General features: G+C 40.1%; 1 protein-coding gene and 1 long non-coding RNA gene across 2 annotated transcripts in view; one reads left to right on the top strand and one right to left on the bottom strand.

The window, feature by feature from the left end:
• LOC145423961 (NACHT, LRR and PYD domains-containing protein 12-like) overlaps positions 1–22,893 on the bottom strand; it is a 943,237-nt gene that overhangs the window by 412,983 nt on the left and 507,361 nt on the right. The gene's annotated exons all lie outside the window — the stretch shown is intronic.
• Positions 10,521–12,896, top strand: LOC113016396 (uncharacterized). Its single transcript, XR_013904983.1, has 2 exons — positions 10,521–11,713; positions 12,104–12,896. It is a non-coding gene; the product is annotated as an uncharacterized LOC113016396 (long non-coding RNA).

Genomic DNA, 22,893 nt, shown 5'->3' with positions numbered 1-22,893 from the left:
CAATTAAAAAAGTGTTTTTATCTGAAGAGTAAATATCTGGTTTCAACTGTATATTTGATGATTGTCAGCACAAAGAGGGAGAGAGAGGAGAACGAGGACAGAACAGATGAACAAGAGCAGGTGAGACACACATGTTAGTCAAATGGTTGTTTACCAAAAGTATCAGCGTATCATAGGTCCTCATGTATCTCGTACCTAGTGTTTCTTTTTAGGTTTGCTATTTTTCAAATTCTGTATTTATTAAGTTCTGCAGGCTTGTTTGTACAACAAGGCTAAATAATTATATAAACTTTTCTCAATCTAAATAGTGGACTTTGGTAGAATTAAAAAACAAGTGTAGTGCAGGTCTGATGATTTTTAGTGCTATCATCTAGTTCTGATTCTGGTTCTGTCTTGGTTAAGTCCTCAGTAGTCCTGATTTTGAACTGTTGTAGTCCTGTTTTAATTCTGGATCAGTTCTGGGTCTGGTTGAATTGGGGTTTAGTCCTCGTGTCTTGATACAGCCCTGACCTTGTTCTGCCTTGCTGCTTAATTAAAAAACTCGTTTAAGGTGTCCTGCACATGTGATATAGATTTTTCCCTATATGAAGTCATTCTTTTTTGAACAGAGCCTATTAATCTTTCAGTCATTTCTACCCCCCCCCCCCCCCCCCCCAAAAAAAAAAAAAAAAAAATCCCACATGCATACTACTCTTTGGGCTAAGCCCCGGGTGTTTCAAATATCTGGCTCCGCCTCTGATGCTCAACCAAGGATGTAACATAATCGGATTAATGATGGTGCCTTGTATGTTATACTGTTGTTTGTAAATAAAGTTTAATTAAAAAAAAAAGTTTCTGTCGCCATTTTAGTTTTAAAACCCGTCGTGATAAGGGCGGGTCTTACTGTGAACCTGCGCGCTCATTGGCTAATAACTTGAGATTGACAAGCCGTTATCCAATGAGCGCGCGGCTTCTCCCAACATAAAGTAGTTTCCTTTGAAAAACCAAAGTCTGATTATTTTTGCCTCCACTGACGGAGCCTGTTGTTCCCGCCACAGAGACACAGTAATGTCAGAGCGGTGTTAACACTCACCTGCCTCAGCACAGCTCTCACTCTCCTCCTGCTCTCTCAGCTAAACTCGCTTCCTCTCTACTTACAGGAAACCAGCGCTCAGAGGAGCCGAGCGGCCTCACGTTTCACCCACAGACACGAACAGCGTGGAATTATTTTATGTCATAAGAAGAAACATATTCATGTTAACACTCACCTGCCTCAGCTCCACCTTCCTCCTCCTGCTGCTCTGAACTAGTGATGGGTCGTTCGCGAACGAAATGGCTCTTAGAGCCGGATCTTAGACGTGAACAACGCAGCCGCCTCCTTATCACGAGCCGTCACATATTTTTTTTTCTTTCTCTCAGCCTCTCTCTCTTGCACTTTTTTTCTGCTTCACAGGAACAGAGGCAGAGAGAGAGAAAGAGGCAGGGCCAACAACGTCACATTAGAAAGGTATAGTAATCATCCACAACTATTTTCAGTTGGAGATGATAAAGGATTCAGAAAGTTTATTCATGCAGGTCCATATGACAGAGAATATGCATGTTCTTTTTGTTTTCATATTTTAATTTATATTTAATTGTGTTGTGGTTTGCAGTGTTTTGTGTTGTTTCACTTTAAATTTGTAAAAGGAAAAAGCTGAAAATTTAAACAGTTAAAAGTTGAAATGTGAATAGTTGATTTTTGTATTATATGATTTATTTATTACATTTTATGTGGAGTGAATAAATAAAAGTATATTGATGGTGGCCCCTAGAGACAAAGCACATACAAACTCCAAAACACGTACGAACTCTGAAGCACATAAAAACTCAGAAGCACATAAAAACTCAAAACACGTACAAAAGACAACAGAAGTGCTCCAGGATGCTGGGCGCAGAGTTGAGCTTTTGTTACCTAGTGGCTACACAAGCCAGCAAGTACAGACGACCGGATTTGGTGTGTGGTAGTAACAGGTAAATGAAAAATTTTTTTTAATTATTTGAATATATATGAGTGCCTGTGTATAAATACACAAACAATACACACATGCTTTCAATTGTGTAATTTAAGTGATCTAGTAGCTCTGCTTTGGAAGTTCAGTTCATGTTAGAAATGTGTTTTGGAGTTTGTACGTGTTTTGTCTCAAGGGGCCACCGCATATATTTATGCTCTTCCCAGGGCAGAGGAAGCATGTTCACTGCAGACCAAGTAACCCATATAGTCATTATGGCGATTGCAAATAATCCTATACTTGGAAATAAACACTTGTGTTTGTTTTGATGTGTTTGAATAAACACCAGTACTTGAAGTTTGGATCCCTCTATGCTTATGGATCTATGACAGAAGTATGAGCTCAAACTGACATAGCCTACCTTGTGCACAGAGAAAGCAAAAGCCAGATGTGTTTTGTATTCATACCATCAGTGTGCAGTTGGCGCATTGTGTGCTTAGTAGATGATGGCTTGTGTGTACTGTTTGATACGGAAACACCATTTTTACGAAGGTGTGTAGAGTTAATCTAGCTGTGTTTGCTTTTGCAAGAGAACTACAATGTTTTGATGATTGGGTGACAGGTTTTCTTATTTGTGTGAAGAGTTTTGCAAAATTAGCCAATAGTTACAAAAAATGTGCTTAAGCAATCAGAAAAAACTGTAATAAACATCTTTGCCATTTAGTGGGTGTGGGTCCTAATCAGCCAGGGTTTCGGGTGAGCTCATTGTGAAACCTGGCCCCACCTTATCATGTGATTTCCTGAGGTCAGATGGCCCAGGATGTAAATGGTCTGAGATCCCTTCCCAGACGCCTTAACGTCCAATGAAAAAAAACACATCAGTAGTAATATACCTATAGCTTCCCCCCCCCCCCCCCCACCCCGAGGGCATTTGCCCCCCACCCCCCCACCCCTCTCCCCCACACCCCCCACCCCGAGGGCATTTCCCCCCCCCTCCCCTATCCCCCGCCGCGTCCATGTGCGTGTGCACGTGCGCGAGAACGGACTTTTTGCACGTGCGTGTGTGTCCAGGGGTCATATGAGTTCACATGTGTTTAATAGTGTATTATTTAATGAAACCATTATGTGTTTTAATTAAACTCTTTTTAAAGGATTGTATAGGTCTCAGAGTTCTGTTATTTAGACATAGGTGATTTAATTTAACTACTTTATGGGTATTTTAACTAGTTAGGAGCCTTTTGCATTTTCTTCAGTGCTATTTAGGAGCAAATAACAGGTATCCCTTTAGAAATAAACTGTGATACTTCTAAAAACCGTGTATTCCCACACAGCTAGTTTTAGCTAGTTTAGGAAGATTTCACTTTTCTAATAGTTTCACAGGCTAGTAGTTTTTTTTGAAATAGAGCACCACAAACAACATGTATCCCTTTAGAAATAAACTGTGATACTTCTAAAAGTACATATTCACACTAGAGCTGTATCAACCTCAATGGGGCTTTAATGCAACTAGTCTTATAATTATCTACTAGTCTGCAACAGTTAGACTCGCTGATTACACATAGATGATTTAACTACTTTAGGGGCATTTCACTTTTCTAAAAGTTTCACAGACCAATAGTTTTAAATAGAGCACCGCAAACAACATGTATTTCTTTTAGAAATAACCTGTGATACTTCTAAAAAACACATATTCTCACACTCTGCAACAGTTAGACAGAGGGGGTGCAGCAGCTGCCTAGCTGATCCCATCAGTCTGTAAAAGAAGTCATGAAGCAAACAAAAGATGCTCCTTATCAAGAGTATCCCAACCCAAAGGTGTATATTCACAAACAGTTAATGGCTTTAATGCAACTAGTCTTATCATGTCAGAGGCCGGCAGAAACTATGTCCAACAGAGTCTCCAAAGGCTTTCCACCTTTCTTCCTTACATCGTGCTCTTTTATCTCTACATCTCAGAGGTCAACTGAAAGTAGCCCCACCTATATAAAAACACCCCATCAGACACACAGTATTTTCCTCAGCACTTCACAACTGCAGCGAGGTATATCGTTTTAACTTTTTATTTTTTCACCTGAATGTGCGTTGGAGCCGACTTTGCTACCCGCACAGAACGTTTCTGACAGTCGGGCGCTGCTTATACAATAGAGAAAAGCAACAATACAGAGTGTTTCTCTGCTCCAAGACATCCCAGGGCCTTTCACAAGGTAAGCATGTCTGTTATACCCAGAGCATAAATGTCTGGATGTCAGCGCTGATTATTCAAACCCTGTTTAAAATGTGACACATATGTTGTCTGAAAACATTTCCTCTAAATTTGCAAAGTTACTGATTTAAAAATATTTTTTCGAATTTTTAGTTGCATGTCAAACATATGATAGACTCTTGAGCATATTTATATAGCTAAATTCACAATGGTATAACCGTGCTAAATAAAAGAGGCCCAAGCACCAATGCACTCTAATGCAAACCTCTAAACTGCATGCTGATAAGTACATGAAGCGTACCTCTACCTCTACAGCTGAAAACAGTTTGTATCCGCACTCTGAGGGTCTGCTGAATTGTTTTTAATACGGCACTTTTTGACGAACAGCAGATGATGAAATCCTCTTTATTGTAGAAACTGGCCCTAAGCTATTGTTGCTCATACTTACTGAGGTCCCTAGCTACTTCCTTACTATGTCTGTAAACTTTTTTGAAAAGGAAACTGTTGTAGATTTAAAGAAACATCTTAATTGAAGCAAAGGCAAAAAAAAAAACTGGAATGAATTTTATGTGACTGTTCATATTACAGTTTTTACCGAATGCCTAAACACTAACTGTGAATCCTGTAGCACAATTTCTAAAACTAGTCAGACTTATAGCAAAACCACTCACTGAGTTTGCAAAACTAAAAGCACAAAAACTGCTTTGCACTCAGTTTGCAATTTTGTAACACACACTTTGCAAGACTGTAGGCACAATTCACTGCACAACACTCAATTTCCAAATTTCCAACACACTCCTAGCAAAAGTATACACATGTATGGCTATCATTAACACTAATTTGCCAACTGTCTGGCACACTTTCACATGTGAAAACTTTCTTAGATAATTCGTTCACTTTGCAATCAGCCTAAGCACTATAATACAGGTAAGCTGTGTGTGCGGAGTACAATGGAAGGAGCAGAAAGAGTGAGAAGTAGAGGAGGCCGAGGAAGAGGACGTGGAGGTGAAGAAGTAGGATGAAGAGGACGACAAGGACAAGGAGGAGCAAGAGGAAGACGAGGAGGGGGGAGAGGAAGCATGTTCACTGCAGACCACGTAACCCATATAGTCATTATGGCGATTGCAAATAATCCTATACTTGGAAATAAACACTTGTGTTTGTTTTGATGTGTTTGAATAAACAGCAGTAATTGAAGTTTGGATCCCTCCATGCTTATGGATCTATGACAGAAGTATGAGCTCAAACTGACATAGCCTACCTTGTGCACAGAGAAAGCAAAAGCCAGATGTGTTTTGTATTCATACCATCAGTGTGCAGTTGGCGCATTGTGTGCTTAGTAGATGATGGCTTGTGTGTACTGTTTGATACGGAAACACCATTTTTACGAAGGTGTGTAGAGTTAATCTAGCTGTGTTTGCTTTTGCAAGAGAACTACAATGTTTTGATTATTGGGTGACAGGTTTTCTTATTTGTGTGAAGAGTTTTGCAAAATTAGCCAATAGTTACAAAAAATGTGCTTAAGCAATCAGAAAAAACTGTAAAGCCAACAACAAGTGAAAATCCAAAAACGGCTTCAATCCTTTGTATTACAGTTTTTGCCCACTGCTTGAACACATTTTGCAAAACCCCGCTCGCTGTGCCAAAACTGTACACACAAGTACACATGACACAACACTGGGAAATATACCATTCACATCTGTGCCAAATTGGAACTCTACTCCCAAAACCTAAACTCTGCTGTCAAAACCTGACATTCCTTTGTCAAAATGTAACTCTGTTGACAAAATGACACATACCTGCACCATATGCAAACACTCACAGATCAGGGGGAACACACTAGTCTGCTGTACATAAAACACTGCAGTCCTTGATTCCCATTGTTTATTCAGAAGGCACATTTACAGGAGACACATTTCCAAACAACCATAAACGCAAATAGACCTACTCAATATTGTACATTGCAGTACCATGAATACAGGTACAGCAAATAAAACAACAACAACACAATAGTACTGCAATAGAAAAAACACTATACTGTAAACACAAAAAACCATGACAATTGTGCATAAGTGGGCTCATGGATCCCGCCGTCTGTTGGGGTCTGGCCACAGGACCTCATCAACATCGCAAGCAATGTCCTCTCCCGCTAGGCACCGGGGTAAATATCCTCTTGCTCTCCCTCCATCCATGCTTGCAAAGTTCTTGGAATGGCTACGCTGAGGGCTTTTTGTAGTTGGCTAATTGGTGTTCGGTTTTGCAAGTAGGTGCCTTCAGGTGTGTATTTGAGTGGTTGCAATTACCCGATGTGTTTTGTATTTTGGATACATGTGTTTTCCGAATGGCACCCTGAGATTTCATTTTGTGAGCGAAGTGTCTTATGTATGAAATAGAGTGTAGCATGCAGGACCATGTGTGTTGCATGAGGGAGTAGGTGTGTTGCATAATTGGTACTGGGGTGCAAAGCAGCGCTTTTGTTTAAGGTAGGGGTACATGTGTTTGAGGTATGGTAACAACAGCTTCACGTTGTGTTACTTTAGTCTGAGCATGGGTTTATAGTGTTCAAGCAACGGGCAAAAACTGTAATGATCAATGGTAATTGAAGAGGAACCCTGGCTCGGGACATTTTCATGACAAGTGTCAGCGCAGACATCTACTAACGAGAGAACATGTTTTATCATCATAAACACGGTGATGTGAAGCATCGTTAAAGTGTCACTTCCGTAATGTTGACTCATGTTTTTAATAATGACTTTAAAACACTCATTTCTGTGGTTTATTTTAAGTTTACAGAATATAACATGTGGTAAGACGACGAGTTTTACTTCTCACTGTCCGTGTCATGTGTATCTATTTATCATGTGTGCTACTTTGCCGACAATGTTTCATTGTGTTCATGAAATAAACCAGACTTTCACTGTCTGCATCTTTTACTGTTTTCTGCTTTTGTTCACTCCAAGTTTGACAAACCTACAGATATCCAGAGTTAACTCACTAACAATGTGGAGCAGTCTCAGTGTATTTAGCTGCTTTTTCCCTGAACACAACCAACTGAGAGAAACGCCTGTAGGCCTCACTTTGGTCATTTTGAACGCTGAAGGAGATTTGTTCCATAGACACCTTATACTAGTGTTTCCTGCACTACTATGTTCTATTTAAATCCAGATTACTTTTATAGTTTGCAGTGAAATTTGTTAAACCGTTGCTTAATGGGACAGAAGTACAAGTCACTCTTTACTAACACATTTATAGATGAGTTTATTGCTGAACGACACAGCTGGCAGTCTCACACACTCTTTAGGTTTTTCAAGTTTTGTGTGTAATGGTTTAGTCTATCAAACCTTACCCTTTTCTCCCCAGTATCACAACAGTGTGACTCCCAAAGTACAGATCAGTAAACAACCAATGATTCTAAATCCAGAACAGAAAGATACAGTTGGAAGATGAATGATTGCGTTTTTATGATGTGTAGTAAAACGACCCCCTCTTCTTCTTCTCTGTGTTGTTGTTGTTGTTGTTCTTGTGTGTGTGTGTGTGTGTGTGTGTGTGTGTGTGTGTGTGTGTGTGTGTGTGTGTGTGTGTGTGTGCGTGTGTGTGTGTGTGTGTGTGTGTGTGTGTGTGCCTTAGAAGTCAAATAATACATTAGCCCTACTTAAAAAACATCTGAATTACATTTAGAACTGAGATTCTAAGTTGTAAGCAGAAATCTTAAGCTCAGCCAGAAACATGTTTCCCCACTTTCACAATGCTGAGGTGTCAAATCCACAACCCCCAACAAATGGTTTGTTACACGCGGGTGTGAAGGGCAAGCTTTACTTACACAGCCTCACACACAGTAGATTTTTAAAGTTTTTGGTTACAGGGGTTTAGCCACAGATGCAACATCCACTTTTGATAAAGATCACTCCACCTGTTTATTTCTTAAGAAATTAAGCATCTTTATTAAGCTTTTATTTATAAATGTCTACACAATGATAGACACCGTGTGCTCTGAGACATTATAGACTTCTACTTCCATCGGTTTGCATTTTAAACTCCCAGCCTTTCAGTTTGTTATGAACGACTTATATTTCTAACATTTTGTGATATAAAAGTGAACCATGCGACTTTTTTTATTTGGAATGACTTAAGACACGAGTTATTTAAACAATTCTAAATGACAGTGTGATGGCCATAGTACTTTATGTGGGCCAAATGTGTTAAGGATAATGTTTATCAATGTAAAATTGCAAAGAACTTGTGGATAGAATATACCATTTTGTAAACAGTTACCTCAGAAGCTGTACTGGTAGATCTATGTATGTAAGGTAAAACTATCCACAGTACTTCCACTTCACCTGTGAGTGTACAAACACTGAAGGGACATATATTGTCCATATCAGTGTCACTGTGGAAGGTAAATGCATTTTGGTTTCTTTATCTGACACAGTTATTCAGCACTGTGTCAGCATTGTATTGACCTGCTTATGTGTTTTTTATTCTTGTAATTTGTTCATTTCTTTTCTTCTTATTTTCACTTACAGCAGTTTAAATACTCTCACTGACTCATTTATCAGGTACATCTTTGAACCGAGTTGGACCACCTTCAGCCATCAAACATGTCTTCATTTTTTGTGGCACAACAAGGCGCTAAAAACATTCCTCAAAGATTCTCAAGACATATTGAAATTACATCATCACACAGTTGCTGCAGATTCGTCAGCTGCTCTTACTTGAAGCAAACTTTCCGTTCCACCACATCCCAAAGGTGCTCTGCTGGATTGAGATCTGGTGACTGCGCAGGCCGTACATGATTTGAGCGCCGTGACATGGTGTGGTATCCTGCTGGAAGCAGCCATCAGACGATGGGTATTTTTTGGGCATAAAGACATGAATGTGGTCAGCAACAACCTTCAGGCAGGCTGTGGTGTTTAAATGATGCTCAGTGGTTACTACAGGGTCCAAAGTTTGCAAAGAAAATCCTTCACAGAGCATTACACCACCAGCAGTCTGAACTGTTAGAAATCAACTCATCGGGCAAGGCATCGTTTTTTTAGTCTTCTGTTGTCCAGACTTGCAAACTGTAGCCTCAGCTTGCTGTTGTTAGAGGACAGCAGTGATATCCAGTGTGGTCCGCTCTGCCTCAAGGTTTGATGTGTAAACAGCATTTTTACCCAGAGAATCACAGCTCACTGGATATTTTCTATTTTTCAGACCATTGTCTGTGAACAGAGATGATTGTGTGGGAAAATCCCAGCAGATCAGCAGTTTGTGAAGCACTGGGACCAGTAACATGTGCCATGTTGCTCTGTTTGAGCATTGATTTGCTGACATTTTATTATTTTATTAACCTTTATTTAACCAGGAAGATGAAGCTGACATGTGATTGACAAATGAAATGAACACTGAAATATTTGTGTTACACCCTGAACAAGTATACCTCATAAAGTGGCCAGTGAATGTATATAAGCAGTTGGACCAATTTCAGTTCATAGTAATATTCAGAAAAGATGCAAAAGAAGAAGAAGAAGACAAAAGAAAAGAGTACAGTGACAATATTTAACGCTCTGTGGTTATAAAACTGGGGTTTCATTACTTCACTCAGAGTTTCAGTAGACGTAAACTGTGTTTGATTTGTGTTTTGATTTCCAGGAAATGAAAGTAAATGATTTTACTGACAAATGCATCTTTTCAATGATTTAGACACAAACGAGGCCCACACTTCAGCAGACAAATCTTTTTCCGTTTATCTGCCCGGTGTTGTGATCATCTTTATAACTGGAGTTATCGTGGGATTTATCTACTGGAGGAAAAGTAATGGGTGAGACTATTTTTGCTGCAGTAATTCAAAGATGATATAGATGTAGAGAAAGTAAAAGGAAACATCACATTTCAATAAATGAGAATTCGGTGTGTGTTAAACATCATGTCTAGAATGAACACTTTTTATCCTTCCAAAAATAATTATCATTATTAAGAGAGAAGATAATATAAATGTAGATGTTCTTACTTGATTTTTCTCTGTTTGAATGTGAATAGTGTTACACTAATGCTGACATCCTTTCTTATCAACGTGGCTGCTTAAGGTCAGGAACATCTGGAGTGTCTGTACCTGAAAATCCCAACGGTTTGGTGAGCAATTTATTGCTACGATCTACAGCAGCTAGTTAAAAGTTTGCCAGTAAACATAAAACATGTACATTTATGTTTTAGGATGTTACTTATATAGATAATTACAGATTAGTGTTATAATACTATTAGTACCAACTTCAGTGTCCTTTATTTTGTGAAGAAGCTCTTACAGAAATGAGCAGAAACATTAAATAATCCAGGCAACAGATGGAGAGATTTAAAGATCAATAGAGTGTGTGGGTAGACCGGGTTGAACTTGATTAATACCTAAAATATTTCACTTTTCTAAAGGATGACGATGAGCCAGATCAGCCCTATACAAACCTTCAGCAGCCATCGAGTGATTCCTACCAGACTATCATCTCAGTGAACCATCAACACGACAACAAGACACGCTCAGCAAGAAGCACAGGAACTGTGGGAGTGGATAATAAAGCTCTATGAAACATTTTAAAGTATATAAAACTTTAGGTGACATACTAATATAATAATATTCATATATTATAATAAACGTCCATCTTTTCACACTGGATAGTTGTTTCCCAGTAATGGAGACCATTCAGTCATAATACTCCAACTCAGGCTCTCAGATTTAATACAATACAAACACAATAAACTGTGGCAAACATGACTCTTTGTATCAGACTAGTTTTGTTTTTGAACAAACATCTCATCATAATTTGAACACAATGTCCATCCAGATAAACAGAGAGATCAGTCTGGCTTAAACAATGTTGGTGGTTTACCTTCTACTGTCCTTCCACTTTTATGCACTTCTATTTTAGACATAGTAAAAGTTTCAGTGTAGACACAAGAGGTGAAATAAGGAGGGTGCAAGTCTTCCTGCTTTCACTATAGTCTACCTCACACTGTCAGCCACAGTTACTTCCTCACCAGCATGACTGCACGGAAACTCTGCTTTCTCCTGCTTCTGCTTGTGGTTTTTAGCAGTGAAGGTAAATATATATAATTAAAAAAGAAAAGCTGTAAAGCCAGGTGTTTAAGAAGAAAGCTTTAGTTAGGTTAGTGAAATAATATATGTGATTGATTTTCCCACAACAACAAATATATAGAAACTATAATCCCGATTTTGTTTCATTTTAACTGGAACAATTTATAGAGACTCTTGTGAAGACAATTGGAAAGAAACCCGATTCCACTCAAATATGCAGCAAAACAACTCTGAATATTACTGTGATGATACTGTGTGAGATCAGCACAGAGAGGAGCCGAGGAGAACAGTGTCGTCTGCTCTATCGTTACGACCGAGGCTTTATTCATGGCTGTGACTCCAGGTTCACACTGATCAAAGAAAATGAGACTGTGTTTCTCCACCTGCTCAACTTAACATCTGAAGACAGTGGGAACTACACCTGTGAGTGTGGATTTCGTGGTGGATTGTATGTTCTCCATCTCAGTGTGACTGTGAGAGGTAAAAACATTTTCTATTTATACCCACACCGCAGATTCAAGGTGGATGTTTGGAACTGCGTTAACACTTTCTTTTCTGTCATACATGGTTTGAGGTCGTCATTCCCGCCTGCAGCGGATTAATGAAAGGTTTCAGTCAGGAGATGAACATCTGGAATGTTTTTAAGCTCTTCTTCTGGCTAATTTGTTTACAATTTCATTATAAAACTGCTCCAATCACAACTTTGGTGTTATTTCATCAGTGAAATGTTTGAATGATGCAATTGTAACTCTAATGTAATGAAAAGATAAACATGTTTTCCACTTTAATATAACAGGCTAATGCAAATTTCGTGACTTTTCATGTTTTCAAAATGAAGTTTTTTTGTGTGTGTGTGGCAACATTCAACAGACGATGGAGATTCTTCTGGCATGAAGTTCATGGCTACAGTTCCCATCATTTCTGCTGCTGCTTCACTCATCAGTGTGGCTGTGATAACCTGTGGTTACAGCCTGAGGAGAAATCCTCGCAGGTGAAAACTTTTACTGACGCACTTAAACTCATGAAATGACCCTTTGAAATCACTTGAGCACATTACTGCATACAGCAGCCACTGTGGTGTTCAAAGTATCTCATAGGTTCTTTTCAAACACCACACATTAGTTGTAGACATAGCTGGTCTTGTTTTTGAGGTATTTTTCACCCCATGACCTCTGATGTTTTTATCCTAACAGAGAAAACAGATCAGGTCTAACTAACTTAACAGGATCTGAAACTCGCCAGATGTTTGTGAGTTTTCCATAGTTCTGTTTTACACTTAATTGTGCCGAGGCTGCAGTGCATTATGTCTGTTTTTAAGCTGCACTTTAATTAAATGTAAATGACAGTGTAAATTGTTGTTTAGGACAAAGAGGACCGCTACATGAGCCTTCATCGGCAAAACATCGATGTCTACCAAACTATCTCCTCCGGTCGCCTTCATCATGATGCTGAGGCCACTGCATGTCACAGTCATGTACAATAATAATCAGAGATGGAGTTTTTATCCTGACTACGTGATCTATAAAACTATGATGCTAGACATGCTATCTATAAAAGACACTGACATTTTAACTTGCCAGCATCATGTGTACTGTTAGTTTGTTTTGCACTGAAAAAAGAGAAAAATATTAACGTCCAGTAAAACTTGTAATGATGTTGTGAATGAATTGCCTTAATTCATGGCTTTTAACACCATTTAATTTCTGTTTTTTATCTGGTTTTAACGTTGAAAATCCTGCCACTTGGCTCTGTGGCCTCTGCCACCATTATGGTTTTTGCTATACTGGTCCACTTGATAGTCATATTTGATGATGATTTTACTTTATTTTGAGTCATTAGAATCAGAACGGGGGTCAGGAAAGAAGAAAAAAGATAAGCTGGGGAGAAAGTTAACAGAAGAAGAGGGAAAAATAGAGAAGAAGAGAAATAGATGGAGAGGAAGAGAGAAAACATACTGAAAATCTATTTCATCATCTGCTGAAAAACACAAGGAAAAACCAACACAGTGGGGAACCCACAGCAACAACCAATAATATGCAGTAAGTAGGCTAGTAAGTAGTAGTAAATAATAGATATTAAATGTTACTGAGCAGTAAATGGGCCCAGAGGGCCGAGACCTGAGGGCACCCCACCCGCAGCACAGGCCCAACAGAGCCAGGGGGCCGGGCCCCACCGAGCAGCCGCCCAGAGTGAGCCACTAAACACAGAGAACCACTAATGCACTGTGGGTGGGGGCACCAGCTACTGGCAGGAAGTGTGGTGGGGGGAAATAATACGTGACTATTTTTATGTGGAGTGGAATTAAACTGCCATAGAATATGCTTGTGGTGGATTTGACTCAACACAAGCGTATTGTCAAAGTGTTCTTTGGCATGCATCGAGACAGTTTCTCAGATACTGAAGTGACTTGAGCAGAGCCAGTTAAAGCCTACTGTGCTTGAGTGGGCAGCTCAAGTTTCCACGTGGAAGGTTTAGTGAGACAAAGACAGGAAGTTAAAGCTGCTGACTAATAATCTGCAGGTTCCTGATTTGAGTCTCTGTTAAGAGGATGGTGTCTCTGAGATAATTGCTTTTGTGCATCGATAAATAAACAGGGAAATAAATGAATAGAAAAAAGCATCCGAGCGGATGTGCACCGACGGTGTGCCCACTGGTCTTAAAGTGCCTTTGCGCCCCTTACCATTTATGGAGGTCCCATTTGGGCACATTGGCATGGACCTATAGTGTACATGGATGTTGCTTTGTATTAGTTCTGGTATATTATACAACACAATAACATGATGCAGTGCTGCTGTGCACCATTTCTGCAAAGAGTGTGGTGCAAGCAAGGAAGATAAGATAACTCTTGCACAGTCATACCTAGTGCAATAATACAACAAAATTGGAAACTGTCCCACCATAACACAATCATTTAGATACAATATTGGACTTTGTTTACATGTAACTGCACAAATAGAATTTAGAAATGTAATTATTGACAAGAGTGAACAACCACTTATAATGTAATCTACAGCTGTGACCAAACAGCTAGATAGAGAATCAGAAGTGTTGTTTTCTACAAAGTTTGCTGTCTCAGTGAGAGTCATATGTCATATCATTTCAAACAGTGGCGATCCAGAAATGTTGTACAAACGAGTAAGACTAACTATAGACTTTAGCCAAAGTTGTTAAGTTAGCTAAAGAGTTGTGATTGTGTGTAAGGCATAAATAAACCTAAAATGCAATGTTTTGGACGTTCTTTGGCACATTTCCCTGCTGTAGGGGTCTCTGCAAGCATACGGGGCTCTGAGAGGGAACAAGATGACAACGAGGAATTCTACTGGAAATAGGGTTGCCAACTTCCTGAAAAATAAATAAATATATAAATATATATATAAATAAATGTTCAGACTGCTTCCATCAGGAAGGAGGTTCTGCAGCATCCGGTCCCCAACCAGCAGACTGAGAGACAGCTTCTTCCACCAGGCCATCAGACTGCTGGACACTTCAACATTATGCACTACACACTGTATATAAATGCCACTTGTTTTGCACATGTCCAACTACCAACCTCTGTATATTTTATTTTATTGTTTACTCTATTTAAATTGTAAAATATGTACACACACACACGCGCGCACGTAGAAAAACATATTTAGTATACACATCCAGTAATGCATGTACTATTATATATTGTACATATATTTATTAGTCTCAGATTTAGCCGTTCTTATATTTTGCTTGTTTTATGTTATTGTATTTTTGCACACCTCTGTTGCTTGTGAAGCTCGCAAACAAGAATTTCACTCACATGTACTGTACCAGTGTACCTGCACATGTGATGTGACAATCAAAGTGATTTGATAACAAGATAAAACTTTCAAATGTACAAATTATCGTACCATTTTTACACAAAACAAAAGATAATAATTATTTTATCGTCACTCATACTTACAGACATATCTTGTCCAAGGCAACAACATTTTAAGGTCCATATCAGCTTAGAACGATAACTTTCCGCCATCTTTGATTTTTTCACCTTCTCATTGTTCCTTTCCCAAAGTAGTCAAACCCATATTACTAGAGGGAGCTCTAGGGCCGTTTGCAACCATAATATCCAGTTTACCTTATAAAAGGCAGAACAGTAACTATAGTGTTTGCAATAAATGCAGACATTTAAAAACAGAAAGCTATCATCTACTGTGATTCAAGTGTATAAACTAAACCACATAAAATGGCTTAAACTGAATATGGTCACGTTTTATTTTTTGTGTGGCCATTACTGCATTTTAATGGTGTTATAGATGCTGTCGAGGCTAAGCCTACATTTAAAGCCACTGAGCTGTTTGTTGGCAGGTTAATGCAATGTCACTGGTATGAATAAACGTATTAAACTTAGTTCAATAACTGAAACCATACTTATCTTGTCCTTTAGATTCTTTATTCCAACACAATTTAACATAACAGCGCAGCGGTCACAATCTGTTTGCTCCTTCCCAACAACAACACACCTGCTGCTAATGACCTAGCTACCTTAAATAGACACACCATATGTAACACAAAAGGTGACCCCTAGTGGCATACATGAGGTACCCACACAAAAATGGCTCCTACAGATACTGAGCACAAATATGAGTACAGAGAATTTCCAGCAAGCTTTTAATACTGTCACAAAAAGGTCTAGAGGGATTTATCAGCATCATCCTGTCAAACTGGTTTTATGGTGGTTTTGATGAGAACAGATTATAGCTTGATCAAGAAGACCAACCGTCGAAGTCCTGTTGGGAAACCTTTGCACTTTTTCAAGGTGTGAGTATCATCAAGTGTAGCAGTGATGTCCTCATTGGTCGTTGACACAGTTGACAACTTGTTTGAGGGATGAAATTGTGGCGTTTTGGTCAGAAAGTTTATACTTGTAAATCAGACTGCAGAAATATTTCTGAAAATGTAGTGGTTTGTTTGTTTGTGGTTTGTTTGTTTGTGGTTTGTTTGTTTGTGGTTTGTTTGTTTGTGGTTTGTTTGTTTGTGGTTTGTTTGTTCATGTTTTTTGTTTGTTTTTATTTCAAATATCTTATAACAAGATGAAACTACAATTGTAAACGCAATTTGGTTTTTTGGTTTTTCTCAAACTTAAGTAACTGAAACCTTTCATTGAACTACAGCAGAAACAGATTGGAAATGCCAAGTTATTCTAACACTAGTGGACTTGTTAAACAAAACATTTGTTTCACTTCTTTCTCAACATGCAGCACCATTAAGAACAGTGGACCAGCATAGTTGGTCTGCATGAGCACACTTACTGCAACAGTTGTACATGCTGAAACTGGTTGCTGGCAGCTGATGTGAAGAAATGTCTGGACACATCAAAAGTTTTCTTTTTCTTTTTTTTCCTCCCTTGGATAACATACACATGGCAAATAAAAACATGTAACTAGGGTGACGTGAAGTGTGTATCATCAGATTTAACTCAAATATAATGAGGCTGTCCATCTGTGAAGTAATTGTTCCTTCAAAAACCACTGTGACAACAGATTTTATTTCATTCATTTGATGGTTTTCTATTCTGTATACTGGAACTTTTTAATAGCCCCCCTGTCCACACATCCTTGACATGAGACTTTCTGCAGAGTTGCACATGATGAATGCACACAAAACTTAAAGTGTTGCTGTCATATTTTTTTGGATGTGGTTTGTTGTCATAATCAAGAACGTGTCTTATTTTTTTATTTGTTTTGTTGCTGATCGGCCATTGGACTGCTGAGCCTGCAGTGAACAGCCAGTCACTGACTCTTGATGCTAGAGCAAGGACAACTGAGCTCTCTCTCTCTCTCTCTCTCTCTCTCTCTCTCTTTTAAATAAATAATACGTTCGAGCTGTTTATGTTTTTGACTTGTTATGGACTCTGACTGGCAATGGGAGGGCTGGCGGACTCATATTATGGAGGTGGAGGGTAGACACATTTTGTGTGCAAGAGACCACATACTACAGTGGTGATTGACACAGACTTCAATGGACATTTAGGTGAAGGGAACAGAGGTTATGAGGTGTTGGGTAGGTGTGGTGTTTAGGAGAGAAATCTAGAAAGACAGATGTGGGGCAGATTTTCCAAGTGGAAATGGCCGTGGTGCACACATACTTCAAGAACAGGGAGGAACTTGTAGAAATATATGAAAGTGGAGGAAGCTGCACACAGGGCAACTAAATATTATGCAGAAGGTGAAATCAAAAAGACAGGAGACAAGGAGGTGTCAGGGAGAATGCAGCTATGCAGCATCAAATGGTAGTTTGAAGGATGAGTTTGGACATCAAGAAGAGGAAGTGAGTGAAGGCAGAGACATGCAGGAGTATAAACAGGCTCTGGGTAGTAGGGAAGACTTACCAGATGGCTGGGATAGTACAGCTTTATTGAGATAAACTGCCAAGAAGGGGTTTGACGGCTTCTCTGCACAGAAGAAAGGGAAAAAAGAAAAGTGATTTTGAAAGTATTTGAAGGAAGAGATTTACAAAGAAAAAGAAGTGTAGTTAGCGAAATGAAGAAAATAGACCAAGAAACTGGGAGGCGAGGCATGTAGCAGAAAGAGGTGACAAAGGAAAAGGCTCAGTGCCACGTATGTGAAGCTGGACCCCAAGGAAATGAGGGAATGAGACTTGCTAGGCAGAGAGTGAGTTTGAATGGATGTTCAAACCCAAAAAAAAAAAGATATATTCACATAACATAGATTGAAAGACGCTGCAGGTGGCACAGCAGCTTTAATGTCTTCCAGACAGGAAGTTTTGGAAAGAAATATCATCATTTCCCAGATTTTACTATCTTAGTGTTCTGTAACAAAATCACTGTTGTGCGCATGGTGTTAGAGATGATGATGATTACAAACAAACTTAATGTGCTAGTCGTGCTTTTCTTGAGGGATTTGTCCTTCCACCAGTTTTCATGTCATTGGAATCATTTGTATTCACTGATTCTGGCACTTATTTCATCAAACCAAACTCCAAGTAAATACTTTCGGCTTTTTGGTTTTGTCAAACGAACTAATGTAAAGAATGCCTGGCTGTGCACTACACCACGCAGTGGGAATTTGTCTTCTCCAGTTAAATTCAGGATTAACTTGCTTTATAACACAGACCTCAAAAGTAACCGTTATAACCCCAAACACAAGAAAATGTGATCTACAGCACAGTGAGAACTGGCAACGCTTATCTGGAGGGGTCAGAGTGAATGAACTGGACACCTGTAGAAGCAGGATTTGATTTCCACTGATTTCCTTTCCGATCCGATACCAAGTAAAATTCAGGGTGGTATCGACGATACTGATCTGATACGATACTCTGAACAAAAACTTATTTTTTTTACTCTATCTTTTATTTTATCTCAAATTATAGCGTCGTAATGATCACAGGACATCAGATTACTTGTTCTTATCACTTAATGATGCAGAATTATCATATAGAAATGAAAAACCTGAAGTTGTGGCTATTTGTTGCCTGCCTGCAGCATTAAAGGACTCCGTGAGAGACGTCTGTCTCGTCCTGGCAGCACCTCTCCCTCTCCTCCTCTTCAGTTCGCCTCAACATACGCTCGTCATATTCTGTGATATGATTCACTCTGAGGTGTTTGACCAGGTCAGCGGTGTTACCACAACACCTCACATTCTTGCCACATGTATGGCAAACCACGTCTCAGCTGTTCGTGGAGGTAAAATACGTCTGCACATGACTCTGTTTACGCTCAGCCATTGTTGTGAGTGTGCACGCCAAGGGGCCGGACACAATGACGGGTATCGGAGGAATCGATATTTCAGTATTGATCCGCACATCACTAGTTGAGATACGTTTTAAAGTAGTCCAAAAAACAAATGCATATTTTCCCGAACCACTGTTCCTTGACTAAGGTGGGTAACGTGATGAGGTCAAGGAAGGGTGTGACGGAGATTTGATTGGAAAACTTTGTCGTCCGTTAAAGTTTCACGTTGGCTTTTTCATCTTGAAAGCCCTCTCTGCTCGTGTCCAACCCGGGTGAACAATCACAGATGTGAGAAATGTAAACAAACCGTCCGCAGAACGCTGATCAGGTTATTTTAAGCGCAAGAAAACAAAAACGTTGCGCTCACCGTCGGCGTCACGGACGAGGCCTGGGGGTCCGGGCCCGTCCACAAAGGTCATTGTAACACAAATCATACGATTGCTAATGAAAATGCTATAAAGCTACATCGCAGATAAGTCTCTGGAGTAACAATCAAGGCCATGTTAGTTATTTGATGAATAGTATCTGTGCCACTCATGGCGCATGACTGAGGAGGACGTTGACCTCTGCAAGTCAGGAAAGTCTGCTGCTCATTGTATAAATATGAGATTTTTTTCAAAAACCATCCATCATCTCGGGAGGCTGACTCCAAAGTACCATCTCACTTCAAACTTGCAAAACAAGTCGAGTCGATGCGAGCGCACTGCTTGTTTCTAGTTAGTCTTTAAGGATGACAGCATTAGTCTGCTCCTTTGTATGAAATAAAGTGAGTCGAGTCCATGTGGTCTGGCACCCACCCACATTTCTCTGCTAGTGATCCATGAGGACTCCACCTTGTTGCCAGTTCTCTTGTGTGGAAGCTTCAGGAAATGACAGCTTCACTCTGACGTGTGTGAGCTGTGTGAGGTCTGTGGTTAGAAGTTTACAGTGTTTGCTCTTTGTGTCGTCTGTAATATGCTCTATGGCTTTAAAAAAATGGCCACATGTTTCTGTAGCTGAATTTGTCCATCTCTGACCTTCTGAGACTGTATTTTCAAACAGGGACGTTCTGACTTTTCTTCACCTTGTACTTCATTCTGCAAATGTTTTATACTCTATTAGAGTTATTACATTATTCTGTTATGCTATAAAATCAACCCCCATATAAGATCGTACTTAAGAAATACATTTAAAAAACCTTCCTGTGCAAATAACCCAAGTTATCTAGAAGAAATAAAAACTGCACCGCAAACCAAACTCAGGTGTTCGACCTGTTGAGCTCGGGAAACTAACTGGTGTTTCATTTTAGTGAGTGCTTTGTTAGATTCCTTCATTTGAACCAAATGAAGTTGATTAAAGTTGATGCACTGATGTGTTTGAAGTGTTTTGTTAGTTGCGATGGATCTCCTGCTGTCTTTTTTCCTCATTATTAAAAGAGGATTTCTTTGAATTTCAAACATCCATTTCCTGTTTATCTGGTCCCGGGTCACAGGTGCAGCAGTCTAAGCAGAGAATCCCAGACCTCCCTAAACAACCACTTCCTCCAGCATATCCAGGACAATACTGAGGCATTCCCAGGCCTGCTGAGAGATATAACCTCTCTAGTGTGTCCTGGGTCTGCCCTGGAGACTCCTCCTCATGGGACAGGCCCCAAACACCTCACCCAGGATATTTGTAATGAAAACATCACAAATAAGTCGTCAGGTCTGATGGTCACATTTGTGAGATTCAACCACCATAAAGCAGAGATCACACAGGACACACTGTGTAACCCTCAGCTCAGATGTGTTCAGGACATTTGCTTGGAAGAAGCCGTCTGTGGATAAATCCTGCTCTCCACCTCAGCTGTCAGGTTTATCCAGAGAACGGCCGTCCTGACTTCCAGCAGCCCCACAGTCCTCGTTTCTAATAAACTGGCATCACTGAAATGAACTGTCTGCCTCGCTGTTCAATAATCTGCTCTTTGCCAATTTCCCAGCAGAAGCTTCCACTCATATCAGCATTTTTCTGTGATTCTCACATGAACTAAACATAAAAAGCTGAAGCCAACCTCAGAGTTCCCCGTAGTGAGGAAGAGTTTCCTCTGAGCCACAGCTGAGTTTGATGCGTCCACAAAGGAAGACTGACGGGAGGACAGACTCTGGGAGAAAGGCAGATATTAAAAGATATGAATACAAAGTACGGTGCAACAAACAGGACAGCAGATTATGAAGAGCGGTTAGACCTTCATGTGTCAGTCATTGAAATGTGATCAAAGTTACCTGTTTGACATCCTGATAGAAGAAAATCAGCTTCTTGGATCCGTTTGCAGCAAAGAATTCATGGATCAGACTGAACTGGAAGAATCTGACATTAATGACTCAAAGGTTCAACTCTGAGGAAGGATCACGTCTCTGAACTTACTCTGTCATCAGAGACGATGGCGTCTTCCACCGCCGCCTCCTCCAGGCTGCCGGCGTCTGCCAGCCTGCTCATCAGGTATTTATGTCGGGCATCCAGAGCTGCCCGCCGTTCCTCCTTCACGGCTCTCGCCTGTTTGGCTACTTCTCTCCTCGCCTCATTGGACAGCAGCATCGTCCTTTTACCAGACACCTGGAGAAACATCAGCTCAGTCTACAGACGCAGAGACCAGTGAGAGCTTGGCCCAAACATCTGCAGGTTTCTGAGGACCACGTTTGACCCTGACTGGAGGCATCGATTCTGAGTGTGACTGCCTAAACTGAGCTACTGTCCCCCCTCCACTGAGACGTTCTCCTGTGATGTGTCATGGGGGGAAGTGTTCCTCACGGTTGGACTCGTGAGAAGTTCAGTCAGTTTATTCAAACTTTAAAAAGACGCATTTTCAGTCTCTGGATTTCAGCAGAAACAAATGTGAACACAGCACTTTTTGATTGAGTATAAAAGGATGAAAGAGTCAGTGATCAGTAACATTGTTGCTGACTGATGCTGTTGTAGAGCTGTCTTTGGATCCTCACCTTCCTGGAAGCCTCACCTTCCTGGAAGCCTTCCCTGGATTGCTCATATATCATTAACTTGTTTGTGTTCAGTAGAATCAGGTGTTGTGGATGCAGGTCGTAGCTGTGTGAGGCCTGTACAGTCAGCGCTGTGTGAGCGCTGTGTAACGTTAGCTTAGACTTCTTTCTGTTGTTATCATCCTTCAGGTTAATGTTGTTGTCATTATGCATCACAGGAAGTGTGGGTGGCTGTTAGCCTCACAGCTCATGGAGAGTTGCTGCTGCTCTGCCTCCTTTTTGATGTTTCTGCTCTTTGTGGCTTTGTGTTACTTTGTGTCGTGTCTGAAACAAAGTGAGTCCATGTTACTAACTGTAGTCGGCTCTCTGTCTCGTGCACAGCTGACTGTTGTCTGAATGAAAGTGTTTTTGTACTTTGTGTAATCTGTTGGGTCTTTGAGCCCTTTTTAAACAGCATATGAGCCATATGTATGTGTGTATATGAAAGGTTGTTTGTAAGACATCAAATTGTTGCTTATTCTAGAGCTGCTGCTGTGCCTGATTGGTCTACTCGCTCTAAACTGAAGGTTGACTTGATTCTTTTGGTTTTTTACATTTTGTCAATAAACCAACTTCTTTATGATTTGAACGGCGTCTCTGACGTGTCACAGGCCTGTCAGCTTTCTTGGTGATTGGTATAGATTTGAGCTTCATGCTCTGGCTGTTGTTGGGTTTTCCTCTTTCATATTAAAGCTTTTGTCCTACATTTGGCTCTAAAGTCTAATTCTAATCCCAGCACTGTGTCTGGGTGTGTGATGCTTGTTTTCCTGCTCTTTCTCATGAAACAGTCACAACATTCTCAGTCCAACTTTCACTCTTTGCTGCGTTTGCTGCAGCTGCAGTGAACATGGTGCCGTTTGCCTTTAAGAAAGTTGTGCACAAAGGCTTTTTCTCTAGCAGACAGCTGTGTGGCTAAAAGTCAGATCATTTTTTACCACCTCAGTCACACT

This window comes from Astatotilapia calliptera, chromosome 23 (assembly GCF_964374335.1).
Source record: "Astatotilapia calliptera chromosome 23, fAstCal68.1, whole genome shotgun sequence".
NCBI classification, from domain to species: Eukaryota; Metazoa; Chordata; class Actinopteri; order Cichliformes; family Cichlidae; genus Astatotilapia; species Astatotilapia calliptera.
The sequence above is the reverse complement of the archived record's forward strand: the minus strand, read 5'-3'. Positions and strand labels throughout refer to the sequence as shown.